Below are 17,525 nucleotides of genomic sequence, written 5' to 3' on the forward strand. Positions count from 1 at the left end.
TGCATCTCGTCCTCAGACATGGAATACAGCTTCGCAGTCGGCAGCTGCGCCCCCGGCAACAGGTCGATCGCGCAATCGTAAGGTCTGTGGGGCGGCAGCCGGTCAGCTTCCTTCTCGCAGAAAACCTCCAGGAAACTCTCGTACTTGCGAGGAACTGCCTGCGCCATGCCAAGTTGCAGCTGCTGCTCCGCCCCTTCCTCCTGGCTGGACTGGATACAATGTTGAGCACAGTACGATGAGCAAAAGGTGATCTGCCGTTGGTACCACGCTATCGCAGGACTGTGTCTCTCCAGCCAACTCATGCCTAGTACTATAGGCGTGTCCGACAGGCGGGTGACATTGAAGCTGATGACTTCTCTATGATGTCCAATCCGCATCTCCATGGGGGGCGTCTGTTGCACAACTTGTCCTCCCAGCAATTTCCTGCCATCAACCGTGACTACGTTTAGAGGCGTTGTCACGGGCAGAAGCGTTATGCGATGCTGCTTGACGAAATGCACCCCTACAAAGTCCGCGTTGCTCCCAGAATCGATCGTGATGGGGAATTCCAGGGTGGTTCCGTTCGGCAACTGGAGTGTTGCAGTGAGCTGCACCGTTGGCTTGGGTGGTAAAGGGTCTGTACGTTGCAAAGGCACTGGGGACTGCTCTACAGATTCGCCTGGCTGAGCCCCAGCAGCTCTGCTTCCAGCCAGGCACTGTCGTTTCCCTGAGGCTGCTCCTCTTGCATCACTTCTGCTGCCACTGTTGCTAAGGCTGCAGTGTGCTTCTGGGGCCTCTGGGGGCACTCTTTCGCCATGTGTTGTGCACTGTCACAGATGTAACATTTCCTGTTCCCTCTAGGAGGCTTCGCCTTTACTGCACCGGATGCGGGGACTCTGGCTGTTGCTTGAGCCTTAGCACCACCAATTTCCATCGGTTCCCCCCCCTGCTGCGCCAGAGGCGAGGGATGTGCCTGACTGAAATCTCTGGGGAGAAAAGGAGGCGGCCTTGCCGGTGCACGCGCCTGGCGTCCCTCCTCATTGTGCCAAGGACGTTCTTCGTGCCGTACCCCTATTGCGAGAGCCCTCTGCACGACGTCCTCCAGGGTCTGAGGTCTGTCTCCCCTGGCAAGTTCATCTTTTATGGGGCCGCTGAGACCCTCCCAGAACAAATCTCTCACTGGTTTGCAGTCCTTCTCCCAGCCTAATACAGTCAGTAAGGCGAAAAATCGCGAATGATACTGACGCACAGTGGCTCTCCCTTGCCGCAACCCGTGCATTTCCCTGTGTGCAAGATCAAGATCCACGGTTGACTGGAAACAAGCGTCCATCGCTTTAATAAATTCATCAGAATCGCGGCGGGCAGGGCCGTCTTCACGCCACAAATTGCGCAACCAAGCTCTTGCCTCCCCATGCAAATGAGACACAATAAACCCCACTTTCTCCTCTTCATCTTTAAAGTCATTACGAAGCAAATGCAGTGCATACAAGACGTCTGCTCTGAAACTTGGGTAGTGCTTTAGGTTCCCATCGAAGTGGGTGACTAGACTGCCCCCCCGCCTTCCAAGTCCAATTCCCTCCGATCTGGACGCTGGGAACCCTTCCCTGCTTGCACGCTCCCACCTTGTTTGCAGGTCCTGGCAGCGCTTCTCCGCTTCATCACTCTTCTTCTGAGATGCAATGACTGCAGCGGTGAGTTCTGTAACTGCGTTTCGCAGTGTTGTCAGCTGCTCCTCCGCACTCATGGCTGCTACCGTTCGTGAGCTTTGCAAAAAAAAATTTTGCGTTCTTAGAGAGGGGACTTGCTGTCAGAGTCACCCGTGGTCCCAGCTCACAAGAGACCAAAGTCCACTCCAGCTTATGTACAAAAGCTTTTATTGAAGAACATTAGTAGCTTTACATCCGAGGTCCGTGACCCTACGTCTGTTACGCTTAGACCGCTGAAGTCCCCTCTGAGTCAGTACCGCCTCTACACCAGTTTAAGAGGCTTGTACTGGTCCACCTCTTTCTCTCTTTCCTTTTCCGCAGGGTCTTTCTGCCCCCCTGTGTTCTCTCCCTTCGGGACTCTCCAGAGGCTGAATCCTCTGCCGCCTCCTCCCCCCTCCTTCGGGCTTTGGGACCAGGCTCCTCCCCAGGACTCTCTTCATTTCCGCGCGCCTCCCATTTTGAACTTGGCGCGCGTACGTTGCTCCTGACCTTCCCTTCGACAGTTACACTGCCCTCGATACTACTTTCCTCCCCTTCCGGCAGGACGTTTTGCCCTGATCTCCTTCCCCTCTCTGCTTCCTGTTCTGCTCCTTCTGACACACTGGTCACTCCTCCCCCCTCACTCCGTTCCAGCGGAGCAGCCGGTCTCGCTCTCCAACTCCCACTGGGGGTTCCCCCTTCGTTTCCCTGCTCCTGACTGCTTCCCCCTCTAGCTCCCCTTGGCTTGACCAGAGGGGCTCCCTTTTGGGAGTCCTCCGATTCACTGGACGGACTCATGGACAATCTTGGGTCATTGTCATCCTCTTCCTCGTCAGTCTGGAATCCTTCCCCCTCACTTTCTGTCTCCTCCCTCATCTGCGTCTCTCTCCCTGAACCCCTGACAGATATAGATACTGCAAAAGACAGAACACTGCTTGCAAAACTTCAAAAGAATGCAATAAAAGCTGAAGAAAAAGGAATAAATTGTTCTCTACATCAACAGGAGGCTGAAGCTTTGAGATCAGAGACAGTAACAGCAAGAGGAGGGCACTTCTGCCCTTCTAGCTCAAGACTCAAATGACTCAAGAAGCCTAACAAAATATGCTGAAAGTACAATCACAAAGACATAATCGAACAAGCAGCAGATAAAGTCCTGCTGAAACAGAGGGCATCAGGTGGTAGCAGAAGGTAGGGAGCTGTCCAGATAGGTGTGCTGACATAGAGAAAGCCCTCTTGCACCTCCCACCCCGACTGCACAATTGATGGCAGCAGGATGCATGCATGGAGGACCCCACCCCACCCCACCCTGGTGACCATCATGACAGCTAAGAATTATGCGAGTATTTGATGAGAATCCCTGAGTATCCCTTGAGTCATGGTTATCTGAATGTACAGTGGTACCTTGGGTTACAGACACTTCAGGTTACAGATGCTTCAGATTACAGACTCCGCTAACCCAGAAATAGTACCTCGGGTTAAGTCTTAACCTGAGGTATTACTGTATTATGAATAAAGCTCATTATTCGAGTTTAGCTCCTTTCACCTTTTTTTTCTTCTATGTAACATTTGTGATATCTGCACCATGGGATGCTCTTGATGTTGCTTGATAGCCAACTGCAGTACCCCACTTGCGCAACGGACATCTGCTGGCTTAAGTGGGACGTTCCCTTTCTTTCCTCCCCCTGTGGGATCTCACCTATTGTTTATAATTAACATTGGTTCTCAATAAAGCACTTTTAAGAGAAGAGACAAAAAGGCTGTTCATGTATTGCATGAGTACAGTTTGTGACAGATCAGGGGCAAAGAGGGGCAGGAAGAGTCTTTCCCTACCTGTGAATGGGGATAAATTTGTTGAATTCTTATTTTAATGCAAATCTATCTAATTTGCATTTCCTCAAAACAATATGCAAACCTCAATGCATCCATCCTTCAAATTTCACACTTCTCTGAATTTTGTGGTGCAGTTCACTAATCAAATACAGTGGTACCTCAGGGTTAAGAACTTAATTCGTTCTGGAGGTCCATTCTTAACCTGAAACTGTTCTTAACCTCAGGTGCCACTTTAGCTAATGGGGCCTCCCGCTGCCGCCGCACTGCCGCCACACAATTTCTGTTCTCACCCTGAAGCAAAGTTCTCAACCTGAGGTACTATTTCTGGGTTAGTATAGTCTGTAACTTGAAGCGTCTGTAACCTGAAGCATCTGTAACCCGAGGTACCACTGTACTGTGTAGGAAAAAATGCATTATATTTAAATTTCAGATTTTAAATTCCATATTTGATCTTACATTGTATATTTAAGTTTTAATGTGCATAAGCTGCAAATTGATTCAATTCAGCAGAATAGAATCTCCTGTGCATGTTGCTGAATACAATCTCTAATAAGCAACATGCACCAACTGAACTGGCTAGGTGCACTGTCTAAGCGGAAATTGGGCGATGGAGAGGGTGTTCCACAACGAACGCAACTACTTAGTTATGACTACTGCTCAGCTGTAGCCAGTGATTATCAAGTTAGAACCATTGTAAATTAGACCAAAACATTGTGGTAAATGAAACACTGAATGCACAACCCAGTACAAGCAGTTTGTTTTAATTTGGCTTCCATGCAAGTACTTGCCAGCTGATTGTGCCCTTGTTTATTCCTGACAACTAATAAAACCTGTCCTAAATAAACCAGGAAGTGTCTATAGCTGATTGCCTTTTGAAATGACTGGCTGTGACTTGCACCGTTTCTTCACTGAGAACTGGTACAGCATCTAGTATGTCTTAAGAGTGGCTCTTTCCACCTACAAACATCTAACAAATACATTCTCAGCCTGGCTACTGATTGATAAGGATATGCTTCTATCATTTACACAATCCTGATCATTTAGCACAATCCTGCATGTCTACCCAGAAGCCAATCCTACTGAGGTCAATGAGACTTACTCCCAAGTAAATGTGTATAGGATTGCAGCATTAATTTAGACAATGGGTAAAGGGTTTGTAATGCAGTTGCAGAGACTCAATATGCAGTTAGTTACAGAGAGAGAGCCAAAAACCCTGTGCAGGTATACAAGGGCTGCAAAGTAAGACTGAAGTGTTAACAGCAGATGTCACTACAGCCTCTACTGTATAATCACATGCTTGCTTCTGTATTGTTATATGATTTGGGGAATGCCTATGGACCTAATTTTCTATACTTGTCTGTCCAAATGACCTAAATGAGTGGCATTAGACTTTTCACATAATGCCTGGCTACATAAGCCGTTTAATGAAATTACCAAAGTTGCATCACAAAATATTCCAAGAGCTAAACTGCTGGATTAACAGACTAGTCAGAAAGTAATACTTTTCTCAGCATGTCAAATAACAGCTACCTCTTAAAAACTCCCCTGCGAACTCCCCTGCGAACTCCTGATTTATACTCCGTCATTCAGGGCATAATTGCACTTGGAGAAAATGAAATTCTTCAAAAGCACAAGAGCACTTTTTGCTCTCTTTAGTGGGAGGAAAAAGCTTGAGCAGGTGGGTGCTGCACTGCCTATCTTTTCAGATAGGACTGCAACGGAGTAGTGAAGAGGCTTGTAACAAACTGGAGACAAAGAATCTGAAAACGGGGTCCAATAAATTTAATAGGTAAAGGTAAAGGTACCCCTGACCATTAGGTCCAGTCGTGACCGACTCTGGGGTTGCGGCGCTCATCTCGCTCTATGGGCCGAGGGAGCCGGCATTTGTCCGCAGACAGCTCCCAGGTCATGTGGCCAGCATGACTAAGCCGCTTCTGGCGAACCAGAGCAGTGCACGGAAACGTCATTTACCTTCCCGCTGGAGTGGTACCTATTTATCTACTTGCACTCTGACGTGCTTTCGAACTGCTAGGTTGGCAGGAGCTGGGACAGAGCAACGAGAGCTCACCCCGTCGCGGGGATTCGAACCGCCAAGCTTCTGATCAGGAAGTCCTAGGCTCTGTGGTTTAGCCCACAGCGCCACTCGTGTCCCTTAATAAATTTAATACCCTTCCTCAAAATAGAGAAGTTTGTAGTTGGGACTCTTCTTGTTCAAACCCTCTGCTTTACTACACTTCTATCCCACTTGTTCTCCAAGGACCTCAAGGCAGAATACATGTTCTGTGAGACTGGTTAGGCTGAGAGTGACTGGCTCAATCACTCAGAGAGAAGTTTGCGTCCAAGTGGAAACCTGAACCTTGGTTGCCAGTGTGGTGTTTCCTGATTTTGGACTCCAGCTCCCATCCCAAGCACAAAAAACCCACTACATACTGCATCCAGCGACCTATTCTATTAAACTAAAAGTATGACCATAGTGAATTTTTGTATGCTCTAATATCACTGAACAGAGTAAGGCCTGGTACAGTCCATATCTCATCCAGCATCTGTCAATGGTTTTCCAAAAATGCTCAGCAAAAGCTGAACAACTTTAAACTACTGATTCTTAATTTTGGACTCCCAAAAGTAGGGGTCGTCTTATACATGGGGTGGTGTTATACACGGAAAAATACAGTAATTTCACAACTCTTCTAGTTTTATAAAGCCTGAGAGGAGAAAGTGAGTGAATGTGTGTGAGGAGAGTGATATTCAAAAAACTGCTGGAAATAGTATTGTAAGCAGGACAAGTTCATATGTTAAAAAAACCAGAAGAGGAAGTTGAGGGAAGTCAAGGGGAGGCTGGAGGAAAGTGGGAAATTTAATCTGTTATTATTTGCTATGATGTAATTGTGGGGGAGGAAATAATAATGTAAAATTCAATAAAACAAACAAACAAAAAACTGCTGGAAATTAATGGAGAGCAAGTGCTGGCACAGACTCACACAGTCTCTAATTCAAAACTATGATGAGTCTAGTATGCATCGTATAGAACTAAGGCATCAAATTGTATTTCCCAAGTCAAACATGCCAATATATCTAACCTTCTGTCTGTCGTCCTGGGTTCACTATGGTTCATCTATGCTTACTTCCTGTAAAAGTTTCTCTATTGGGTCATTTTTTTCTATTTACATTGGTCACTAAAGCCAATGAGTCTGTTATCCAAGCAGCCGCAGCAACGTCAAGCCATAGGGATGGGACACCACAAAAATGTTCTGTCCTTGGCTTCAGCAGTCATCTTCAGTTTGAATGGGTTTTTTTTTTTCTTTTACAAGCCCCACAATTTATGCACTGAAGACAACACTTTCTTGTAGGAATCCATTATTTTGAATAAGCTGAAACACTGAGAATATTGAAACTTGGGGTGGTATTCAACTAAGGTTTACTCAGAGTAGACCTACTGGAATTGATGGACCTAACAATGTTCACTATTTTCAATGGGACTGCTGTGAGGGAAAACTTAGCTGAATACCACTGGTGGTTTTCTGCGGTGCTCAAATGTTGCATGTTGGAAGGAATTCACCACATAAAACCTTCAATGCATAAAATCTAACATTCTCTTTCATAAAGACGCATGGCTGGGAAATGGTGGGGCACTTGATACTTTATGGGGCAAGCATCTTTTGGTGTTCACAGTGGTACACCCCATTAACATTTGTGGCACTGAATGTTTGTTATTCTGCAGTGGACACATGTCAATTCACTTGCTCATTATTCAGCTCTGTACATGAACAAAGGCCACTTCCAAACTGGGCATTTACTGAGCTACATTTCTCCCCACTCACTCATGGGGCACCTGCATGAAGTCATCAACAAAACATCTGCATGAGGAACAGATCAGATCCCCAAGGAGTGCTACAGACCAAAAGCCAGGGTGTCAAACAGTTTATTTCCTGAGCATCACAAACAAATCAGTGTTCACTTGCTCTATTAAGAGGTCTTTGTCATCTAATCCTATATAGCCACATGTGAATGCACTTCTCATTCCATGCTATTTAACAGAAATATCAATTTTCTACCAACAAGCAGTGGACTGTTCTATAAATTGTCAGCAATCTACATCTTATGTAATAGTCCCTTGTGAAAGTGTTCACAATACAGTTTATCTGGCATTGTCAGTGGAACCCATCTGTGTCTAATTCCATCCCTTGTTTTCAATTTGTTCAGGAACGATCTTTTCAAACATCATGGTGTGAAAGCTGACCACTAGTTTCTAAAATGGGCTGACCTCATTTGTCTGCCTTCAATGCATTTCATATGCCTGAAAGAATTCCCAACATCCTAATTTTCCCAGTAAGCCATTTATAAGCATTGACTAACAAGTTTCCAACATTCCATTTTGAGGTAAAGTGAGTATATTGTTGATGATAAGTCCATAAGCTCCTGAATGACATCACCCAAAGGTTTCATATGTGTGCTAATTAGCATAGAATGTAATCTTGGGGGTCACCATATAGCTCAATGGTATCAAACTGTAGTCCCTCAACCCTCTAAGTAAGACAAGCACCAATGTAAACTGGTACCTCCAAACTCCATCCCAGTCAGCTAATCCAGAACCACCCGTTTAGTTACAAGTATAGCTCATCAACAAAGACAACCTAATCATTCTATGTCCCATAACCAGACCTTAAACTAGATTGAAATTGATCTAGATAATCTGCCTCATATGGATCCAATACACTCAAAATTTTAATAAACCATTTTGTGCATGACAAAGGTAGAAAGTGATTCAGGTCTATGCCATGGATGAAGAACCTGTGGTCCTCCAAATGTTGTATTATAACTTACTTGGAAAAAAACAAAACCAGAAAAGGGGGTGAGAACAGGATATATATTCAGGCATCCACAAAAATAAAACAAACATGAGCTTCAATCTGGATAGCTCAGTGGCATGGTGCTGACAGGAGCATGGTGCTAACTACACGGGTTGCAGGCTTGATCCCTGTATGGAACAGCTGCATATTCCCTGCACTACAGGGGGCTGGACTAAATGAACCTCAGGGTCCCTTCCAACTCTATGATTCTATGAAAAAAAATTTTGCTTCACCACCAGGGATGAAGAATCAGTTGTTCTTCAGATAGTAAGCGTTGGACTACAACATACAGTATTCAGTGGGGAAAAGGCTTAAATCCAGGCACACATAAAAAGAAAAAAGGTGTCACTGCATTCCAGAAATGTGAGTATTTTTTGGTCTTTGTTGCAACAGATCAACAGATTTAATGCATGTTTACTTAGAAATAAGTCCCACTATGACAGTTGCAAAGTCACAGTCCTATGGTCCTTAAAGACTTGTAGATTTACTGTGGTCTAGAGTTCGCTTCAACAGCTTCCCCAAGTACTGGCAGATTATACATGTACATGGGTGTGAAATACATAATTGTAAACAATGGCGACAAAAAAGGCCATGAAATGCAAGCAGTACACTCTATGACATTTCTGGGCAAAATTCACATATATCAAGTTCACGCTACCTAGAAATGTCACTGACTCTGCTTCTCACATTTCTTAGCCTTTTGCCCCTACTGCTTACATAAGTTTTTCTTTATTCCCATATATAGACATGCCAAATGAGGATACACATCATATATCTAATGATGTAGGGTCCAGGTCACAAAAGCTTATACTACAACAATGTTGTTGGTCTTTAAGGGCCAACAAGACACAAGACTTGGTTGTTTTAGAAGAAAACAGTATAAACAAATATATTGACTTAACTCAAAATGCTGGCAGTCAGTATAAAATACTTGAAGGGTACCAGAGGCCATTGTACCTAAGGGTGGATTCCACAGTGCAAGTTCATCCCATTATTTTAGAAACACAGGCTGTGTCCATAGAAAATGGATACAGCCAAGCACATCTGACTGTATCCAACCCTCCTTAGGCTGCACACACCCTACAGCTTGAAAGCACAATCTTTGACTCAAAGAATTCTGGGCACTGTAGTTTGCCTCTCACAAAGTTAGAACTCCCAGCAACCCTTAAACTACAATGCCCATAATTTTCTGAGGGGGAAATGTACTTCCAATGTGATTTCAAGGCATACTGTGTACACAGACGGATATGGAAAGTGTTTTATGAACACAACATAAGAATAGCCCTGACTGCAACAGCACTCTCCCACACTTGATATCCAGCAACTGGGAATTTACAATGTGGGTAAAACTGCAGTCCTATATCACCTTTCCTGGGAACAAGTCACAGTGAACTGATAGAGTCTTACTTCTGAGTAAACAAGCATAAATTTATACTGGATAACCTGTGGGCCTCCAGATGCCTTGGTCAGGGATGATGAGAATTGTAGTCCATGGGTCATGCTTGCTGGGGAGGATGGGAGTAGGAGTCAAACAACATTTTGAAGGCAGCAAGACAGCCACCTTCGTGCATATAGAAAAAGGCAACATTCCCAAACCTGGGACTAAATCTCCCATCAGCCCCAGCCAGCTCCACTTTAAACAGTCTCTGGAGTAGGCACCATTTAACCCAGCGAGCTTAGTTCAAAGCAAACATGCATGAGATTCCATTCAAAATACTGACTAGCTACCTTCCCTGAAGTGGAGTTTTTGGGGGTCAGGCAAAGAGAAACCTGTAAAGGAACAAAGTCTGCTAAGCCTGCAAACAGCTACACAAACAAACTCTACTGTGGAGGTTTCCACATTTTCTATCTTCAGGCCCACTTAAGGTGGCTGGAAGTTACTGAGGCCCACTAGTCAGAAAATGGTGGTGTGGACCTAGTTTCAAATGGTGGCAGCTGCAGAGCTTGGCATAATTAGCTGACTAACATCGCTGTCTACTGATCTTTCCATCTTTGGAAATAGCTATATTCTTTCCCATAGTGCTTTCCCTATGGAAACAAATTCCCTACCTCAGTTTTCCACAAATGCCAACATTTGTTCTGGAGGTAATGTGATTAAGCCTTTTTTCTTCCCATCACCACATGTCTCTCAGTAGGTTTACTAATTTCCTATCATTTCTTCTCCCATTTGTCTTTCACTCTCTACTAGTACCTTATCCTCCCCACCCCACTCCAAAAAACCACTGCCAGTTTCGTTCATTCTTCTTTTCTGGTGCTTTTACATTTCCTTCCTCTCTTACAACACCTTTCCTCTCTTATGCCTTTCCTTTGTATGCCAGTTTAATGTAACCTTTTATCTCTTTTTCCAGTTTCCTTCAACACCTCCTCTGGCCCTTTCGCTTCAGAGAAGAGCAACCTCCTTTGCCTCTTCCTACACTGAGCTCTGCCTCTCAGCCACTTTTACTCATAATACAATAAGTTCCTGGGTCTGGCATTGTTACAACCAAAATAAAAATATAATAAAGACACTTACTGTTGCTGGCCGCTACTTCGATAGCCCTCTTGCTCTAAGAATAAGGCAACCGTCACACATCAGTGCAAACTCAGAAAAGTCTAACAGCCACAGAGTGCAAATGCAAGCACCTAATTGGCCCAGATGCAACTATACACACCTGATTGGCAGGGCAGCTCTTTCCACAACTGCAACCCATAAGTTTACATTACTTAATGGGCCCTGATTAGGGAACAGAAGGATATAAATGGATAAATGAAAAAGGCCCACGAAACCCTCCAGCCCTATTTAATTTTTCTTACCTATTTGTGAGCTATTTTGTTTTTTACAAAAAAAAAAAATCCCTTTGGAGATGGGGGTGGGAACTGCTCTCCAGAGTTATTTTTTTCTGATTGGCTGTGATCTGCACACAGCAGACTGGCCACCAAAGGAGAAAGATAGATAGAGAGAAACAGCTCCAGGAAGTCTCTGAGACTTCTCTGTGAGTGGACATTTAAGGATATGCGTGTGGAGCACAAGAGGGAAGTGGAACTATGGTTTGGGGAAAACAAGCACAAGGGCGGTTGTTCCTCTGTGGCATTATTGATAACCTGTTGTTGGTTATCCACAACTTTGCAGGGAACAGCAACGAGGTACCGGAGGACAGAAGCGTGGGCATCATGCAGCCCACCATGGCCCTTATGTCAGCTTGCTGCTAACAGGTGTAGTGGAGGACAATGTCCCACTGACAGGTGTTGAAGTAAGAGTCCACTGCCAATCCAGTTAGGTTCTGTACATCTTCTTCTTCACCTGCTTGGGACAGTTGCTGCCAATTGGGGCAAATAATACTGAACTAGATGGACTACAGGTTCAACTCCATAAGATGCATTACATTAAGCACTAATTAAAGGGAATTATGGTTTGCTTGTACTTTTTATCTCTTAGAGCAGGGGTCAGCAAACTTTTTCAGCAGGGGGCCGGTCCACTGTCCCTCAGACCTTGTGGGGGGCCGGACCATATTCTGAAAATATATATATGAATGAATTCCTATGCCCCACAAATAACCCAGAGATGCATTTTAAATAAAAGGACACATTCTACTCATGTAAAAACAAGCTGATTCCCAGACCATCTGCGGGCCGGATTTAGAAGGCGATTGGGCCAGATCCTGCTCCCGGGCCTTAGTTTGCCTACTAAGAGCACCATTCTATACCTACTTAGAGCACCATTCTATACCTACTTACTTGGGAGTAATCGCCGTTAACTACAGTGCCATTTATTTCCAAGTGAACACGCACCAGGTGTTAGGCATCTAGTTTTCAACAGAATGTTTATTTCTCCTCCTCAATATTTATTTTTTTATTAACATTTAATTAGCTCCTGTTTAATCAGCATAGCATCCTTCGTGTCCCACAAGCAAAGCAGCAATAATGCATTACATATATTTTAAAAGATGCATTTGAACTGTATCCCAATATCTTTTGAAAGATATATTCTCCTTTTAAAGCATTCTTTGTTTAAACAGGCCCTTGTTTCAAAATTCAAGGCTGAGGTGTTCCTTGTTTCTGAGTTACTGGAGATGGGTTCAGGTCAGTGAAGAGTTTAAAAAAATAAAATGCAAGTTCATCCAGAAGTAGTCTCCAAATGCTCCTGGTAATGTAAGATGCTAAAAACAAAAACAAAACCCTGTTCTCATTGAAAATATTCTGTAGGCAGCATCCACTGCACTGTGCTACATAGTGGCCCCGAGACAGGCTAGGACAGGGTGGAAGCTTTCTGGTTTTTGAATTGCCAAAGGTGGCCTCAGCTCAGTAACAAAATACAATGCAAGCTCATCTAGTTTCCAAATGCTTCCAGTAAGGGGTGCAAAAAGGTATAAAACAAAAACAAAAAACCTGTTCTAACTGAAAATATTCTGTAGGCAGCTTCTATCACACCATGGTGCATCCTGGTCCCAAGACAGGCTAGGACACAGTGGAAGTTTCCTTGTTTCTGAATTGCTGGAGGTGGACACAGTTCAGTGAAGTTTAACAAAACACAATGTAAGTTCATCTAGTCGTCTTGCCATTTCCAACTGCTTCCAGTAAAGGAAGATGCAAGAACTTCCTGTTCTAACTGAACGTATTCTGTAGGCGGCTTCCATCAGGAGGACCAGACTAGGAAAGCCAGCTGATTCTACAGGTCACAAACCAGTGGTTAAAGCTGAGGGAAGTGAACTGTCCAAGTGAATTGACTGAAGGGTCCCGCTTTTAATAGCTAGGCCCCTCAGAAATGGTCTTATACCAGATCAGGCCATTTCCTCATCTGTCTATTTAACTGGCAGCAACTATCTCAAATGTGTCAAGCAATCAGAGGTCCTGCCCATTGACTCTACCTGACACTTTAAGCTGAAGAGGGAAGGTGCTGAACCTGGGACTCTGTATGCAAAGCATAAGCTCTGCCATTCAGATATGGCCCCTGCCCTCACTTTGCTGGTTCAGCTGGTGTACCTGCAATAGAATAACATTCACAGAAATTAAATTAATCCCAGATGGATTTTTAAACTCTGCATAACAATAAACAGAATAAGGGCCAGTTAGAGAGGACTGGGGTGGGACACCCCTGTTGGCCACCACTGTTCTATAGCTTCAACCTGCAGCCATACATGTAGGTAAAGTACCAAATGTACCCACACATCTGGAAGATGACAAGATGCACACACAGTTAGCAAGGCAGCATGTAACTCTGGGGAGAATGAAGGTTGTAGAAGGCAAGAATGGGAACAGTGAACTGGGCTGTGATTACAAGAGCATTTGAACATGATCTGTCTCTGCCATTCAGGTTGTGCTGGGCGAGGATCTTCAAATATCCCTAGTAAGTGTTAAAATGTTTAACTTCCTTAAACTTTCCTGCCCACTTCCAGACAATCTGAGTATACATCTGCTGGTCAACATGATGTCTCTGAGCATGTCTGTGACCATCTCCAGTTTAACTTGTATCTGGTTGTTATTCGAAATATGGGACCTATTGACCTCTTCCTCCTTTGCAACTCCCAAAGATGTAGGACAATCAACCCATCTAAGCTCAGACTGGCAGCAACTCTCATTCATTCGTTGGTCATTTATATACTCCTTTTTGGCTCAAAGGCTTCCAAAGCAATGAACAGGTTGAAAACAAAAGGAAATACGATAAAACCACATTAAATGCGAAAGCAAATATGCAAATAAATCAGTAAAAACATATAATGTGTGTGTGTGTGTGTGTGTGTGTGTGTGTGTGTGTGTGATATTATATTATATTATATTATATTATATTATATTATATTATATTATATTAGCCTGGGTCTTTCCCAGTCCTACCTGAAGATGCCAGGGATTGAATTTGGGACCTTCTGCATGCAAATCAGATGCTCCTCCACTAAGCTAAGGTCCTTCCCCACAACAGCTTATGCCATACAATTCAAACTTCACAGGAACTGAAAGTGGCCAGTTGAGGACAAGTGGAATGGAATTCAAGCCATTACTGGAATTCTAATTTGAGACAACTCTAGAGAAGAACTTAACAGCTCTTTGCTTGTCCTCTTGGGCCTGACGCTTGACAGGAAATGAGCTTGAAAGGTTCAGAGGCAGGTCACAGAGCTCGTATCCCTGCCAGCTGCTCAGATGACCCTAGCAGTGTGTTTTGAGAAACCTGATACACTTGCTTATTATTAAAGCCTTTTTTCCTTGGAGAAGTCACGTCTAACACTGGGTTCTACCAGACACATGGCTAGCCTATTACATCCTCTCCCCCCCCCCCACATTCTTCTCAAGTGACACTTGTTATATGACCTAAGACTAGAACAACGTGAAAAATCCCGTGTTGCAACGCAAGGCTGAATGTGCAAGGATCATCTTGTTTACAGGAATGCTCCTGCCTTGTTTGCCTTGCAGCATTTGTTGTGCCAATCCTTCAGACCACCTCCCCTGAGGACCCAAAACCAGAGCTGGAAATTCCTGATGTCTGAGATCCTGAATTCTGGAAGGCACCATTAAGCAGGGAAATAGTGTCCAAGGCTGAGCTGATGAAATGTGGAAGGTACATTTGAGTGGACACAGTACTTTGTATTCCAGTTCACTATTTAAAAGTGTCCTCCATACTTATGCTCCATTCTAAACAGGTGATTTTGCTGGCAGTGGCATTTCTTAGAAGCAGGAAACATATCAAATCAGATTGCCTTATGCAGATTCTTTTTTTCCTTTTGGCAAGGATGCCTAATAAATATTGCTGCACACAGTACTCCCCCCCCCCCCCTAGAAAAATAGGTGCTGGTACACACCAAAAAGTTGCTACAATAGGTGCCATACTTTTTAGCAACAAAAAGAGGTGCCAGTACTGAGAACCCTTGAGTACCCCTGACAGGAAAGCACTGGTTGCACGCTACCCTAATATCAAGTGTGATGGGGTTCAGTTTCCTTGGAATGAGGGTCAGCGGACTGTGGTGGCTTTATGATGTATTGTTTATTTACAGATATATACAACCTGACCCTATGATGGAAGACCTCACAGGATCAATGCCCCAGTAAGGTTTTGCATCTCCCATAGCCACAGCCTTGGATTCAAGCAGACATAAAGCATGCCTCTCACTCTCAATCTTCTGCCGGCTCCTAGCCCAGCTGTCTCACACAACTGCATTATCCTTCTAACTACCAGCCAGGTGAAGGACAGGGCACACCCATTTGCCCTCCGACACAGCTACTTCCTTTGTTACCCTAACGGCCCATACTTAGGGGCCATTAACTTATCAAGAAACTTGCCTGGCTCCTTCAACAATGCAATCTCAGAATACTATGTTCTTAAATTAAGGTTGTAAGTGCACCAGCACAGGTCCCACTAGAACAAGGGGAATATTATAAGAGCAGCCCTGTATGATTAGGCCAAAGTTCCACCTAGTTCAGCATCCTGTTTCCAACAGTGGACAGCTCTGCCTTCAACAAGCACCCAAGCAAGAAGACATGAAAGTGACAGCCCTCCCCAATTGCTTCCTCCTCCCCAGATTGATATTCAGAGACATACTTGGTTTGGCCATCACCACTGACAGTCATAGCTCTCCTCCCCCTGAATTTGTTTGCATGCACAGGTAATATCTCTGCAATGTTCACCCACTGGATATGAGAATATTTCCGCCCCCCACAATGTGCAACTAGAGCTACAGAAGCAGCACAGAATCAGAGTGTATAGACAGTACCAGAAACATGCCATGGATTTATTTTAACTGCATATTTAAATATTATTTTGCTGATTTTATTTTTCTTTGTTAGATTTGTTCATTTTCCTACCCTTTCCAGTTTAGCCCTTGGCTTTTCATGAGGTGCCAAAGCATTGTACATGAAGATTAAGTTGCACATGTATGACTCTGTATTCATGTTGTTGTTCTTTAATTTCTTCCAACTCATGGCTATCTTGTAGGGACCCCAGCTTACCTTGCAGATGCCTCCAGATCCCTCAAAGGCCCCCAGCATTCATATGAATCTTTTGCACACCTCTAGTGTTTGTTCCTCTAAGGGTAAGAGTTGTGTTTGTTGATATACACTTATATAATTATCAATTGCTGTTTGTGTGTTACTTCCAAAAAACTGAATAAACTTTTAAAGAAAGAAATAATTTAAGCTTCTTGAAATGTTCATACGCTGAATTCAACCAAAGTGTAACTTATTATTATTTTAACCAGCAAAGTAACTCTTATCTGCTCTCCCCCCCCCCCGTAGACTACAGCAAATATGTCGTTTTATATAAACTACAGCAAATGGCTGGTAGAGACTGCTCATGGGTCATTAAAAAGAAGGAAGAAAAAGCAGAGGAACCATTGCCAGTCTGGCAGCCGGGAATGCAGAGAGAGCCCCTGCAGGCATTATGCATTTCCCTGGTAGAAGAACCGCCAGTGGCTCCCAAATTGTGAATCCACACACTAATTCTGTGACCTTCCCATCCAGTGATGAAAGCAGCAACAGTGACACTGACTCCCAGTAGTTATGTGATTAAGCCACGGCCTGTGGAGAAGAGGGCCGGGGTCACATGCTTTTCAAGGATTTTATAGTGAGCTATAGTGTGTGTTCCTTATGCAAATACATTAGATGCTCCAGTTCAGATTTTACTAATGATGGGGCATAGCTTTCATAGTTCTCGGGGATTTTCTTCTTCAGGTTAACATGGGGTGGAGGGTATTTCTAGACTAGGGAGAGAACCACAGACCTTGATGCTGAATATGGCCCCTCTATCTGGCTCATCTGACCCGGTGCACCAGTCCTGCTTTGCACTTTTCTTGAGTGCTTTTGCTTGTCTGGCATGTGTTCTTGAACAGTGATGGTGTCTCTTACTTGCCTGGATGTAGGATGGATGCTTGCACACACATTGCACACGTGTGTACACACATTAATCTCCAAATTTTACATGAGCGGAATAAGGCCTACTGTACAAAGGTAAGAGTCACATCCATTGTCCCACTCATTTTTTCCTCTAGCCCCAATCACTACTGGCACACAGCCCAGAAGGTACCCCCATGAGGTACCATAAGCTCCCACCCCTGTTCTAGAACAAAGATCCAAAAAATCCTAAAGAATGATATGAACTAATGCCAGTGTACTGGAAGAAGCAAAGATCACCAGTGTCCAAGCAATTATTCTTCAACATCAACTTCATGGGACTGGTCATGTTGTGCAGATGGCTGATTATCATCTTCCAAAGCAACTACTCTAT

The 17,525-nt window shown here is 44.2% G+C and overlaps 2 long non-coding RNA genes across 9 annotated transcripts in view; one reads left to right on the plus strand and one right to left on the minus strand.

Moving 5' to 3' along the window:
• LOC309330806 overlaps positions 1-17,525 on the minus strand; it is a 62,093-nt gene that overhangs the window by 19,009 nt on the left and 25,559 nt on the right. For 2 of the 8 annotated variants that reach the window (XR_014151586.1, XR_014151592.1), the window contains exons 3-4: positions 10,854-10,887; positions 10,070-10,111 (exon numbers count right to left, since the gene is read on the minus strand). The exons of 1 other annotated variant lie outside the window; for it this stretch is intronic. This is a non-coding gene — a long non-coding RNA (uncharacterized lncRNA). Of the gene's footprint in view, positions 1-10,069; positions 10,112-10,853; positions 10,888-10,992; positions 11,055-13,185; positions 13,301-17,525 lie in introns of all 8 variants that reach the window. 5 more of the 8 variants (XR_014151587.1, XR_014151589.1, XR_014151590.1 and 2 more) reach the window with 5 other exon arrangements.
• Positions 14,154-16,400, plus strand: LOC309330994. Its single transcript, XR_014151679.1, has 3 exons — positions 14,154-14,867; positions 15,301-15,486; positions 16,239-16,400. It is a non-coding gene; the product is annotated as an uncharacterized lncRNA (long non-coding RNA).

This window comes from Podarcis erhardii, assembly GCF_964252035.2.
Source record: "Podarcis erhardii genome assembly, chromosome: 1".
In the NCBI taxonomy this organism is placed as follows: domain Eukaryota; kingdom Metazoa; phylum Chordata; class Lepidosauria; order Squamata; family Lacertidae; genus Podarcis; species Podarcis erhardii.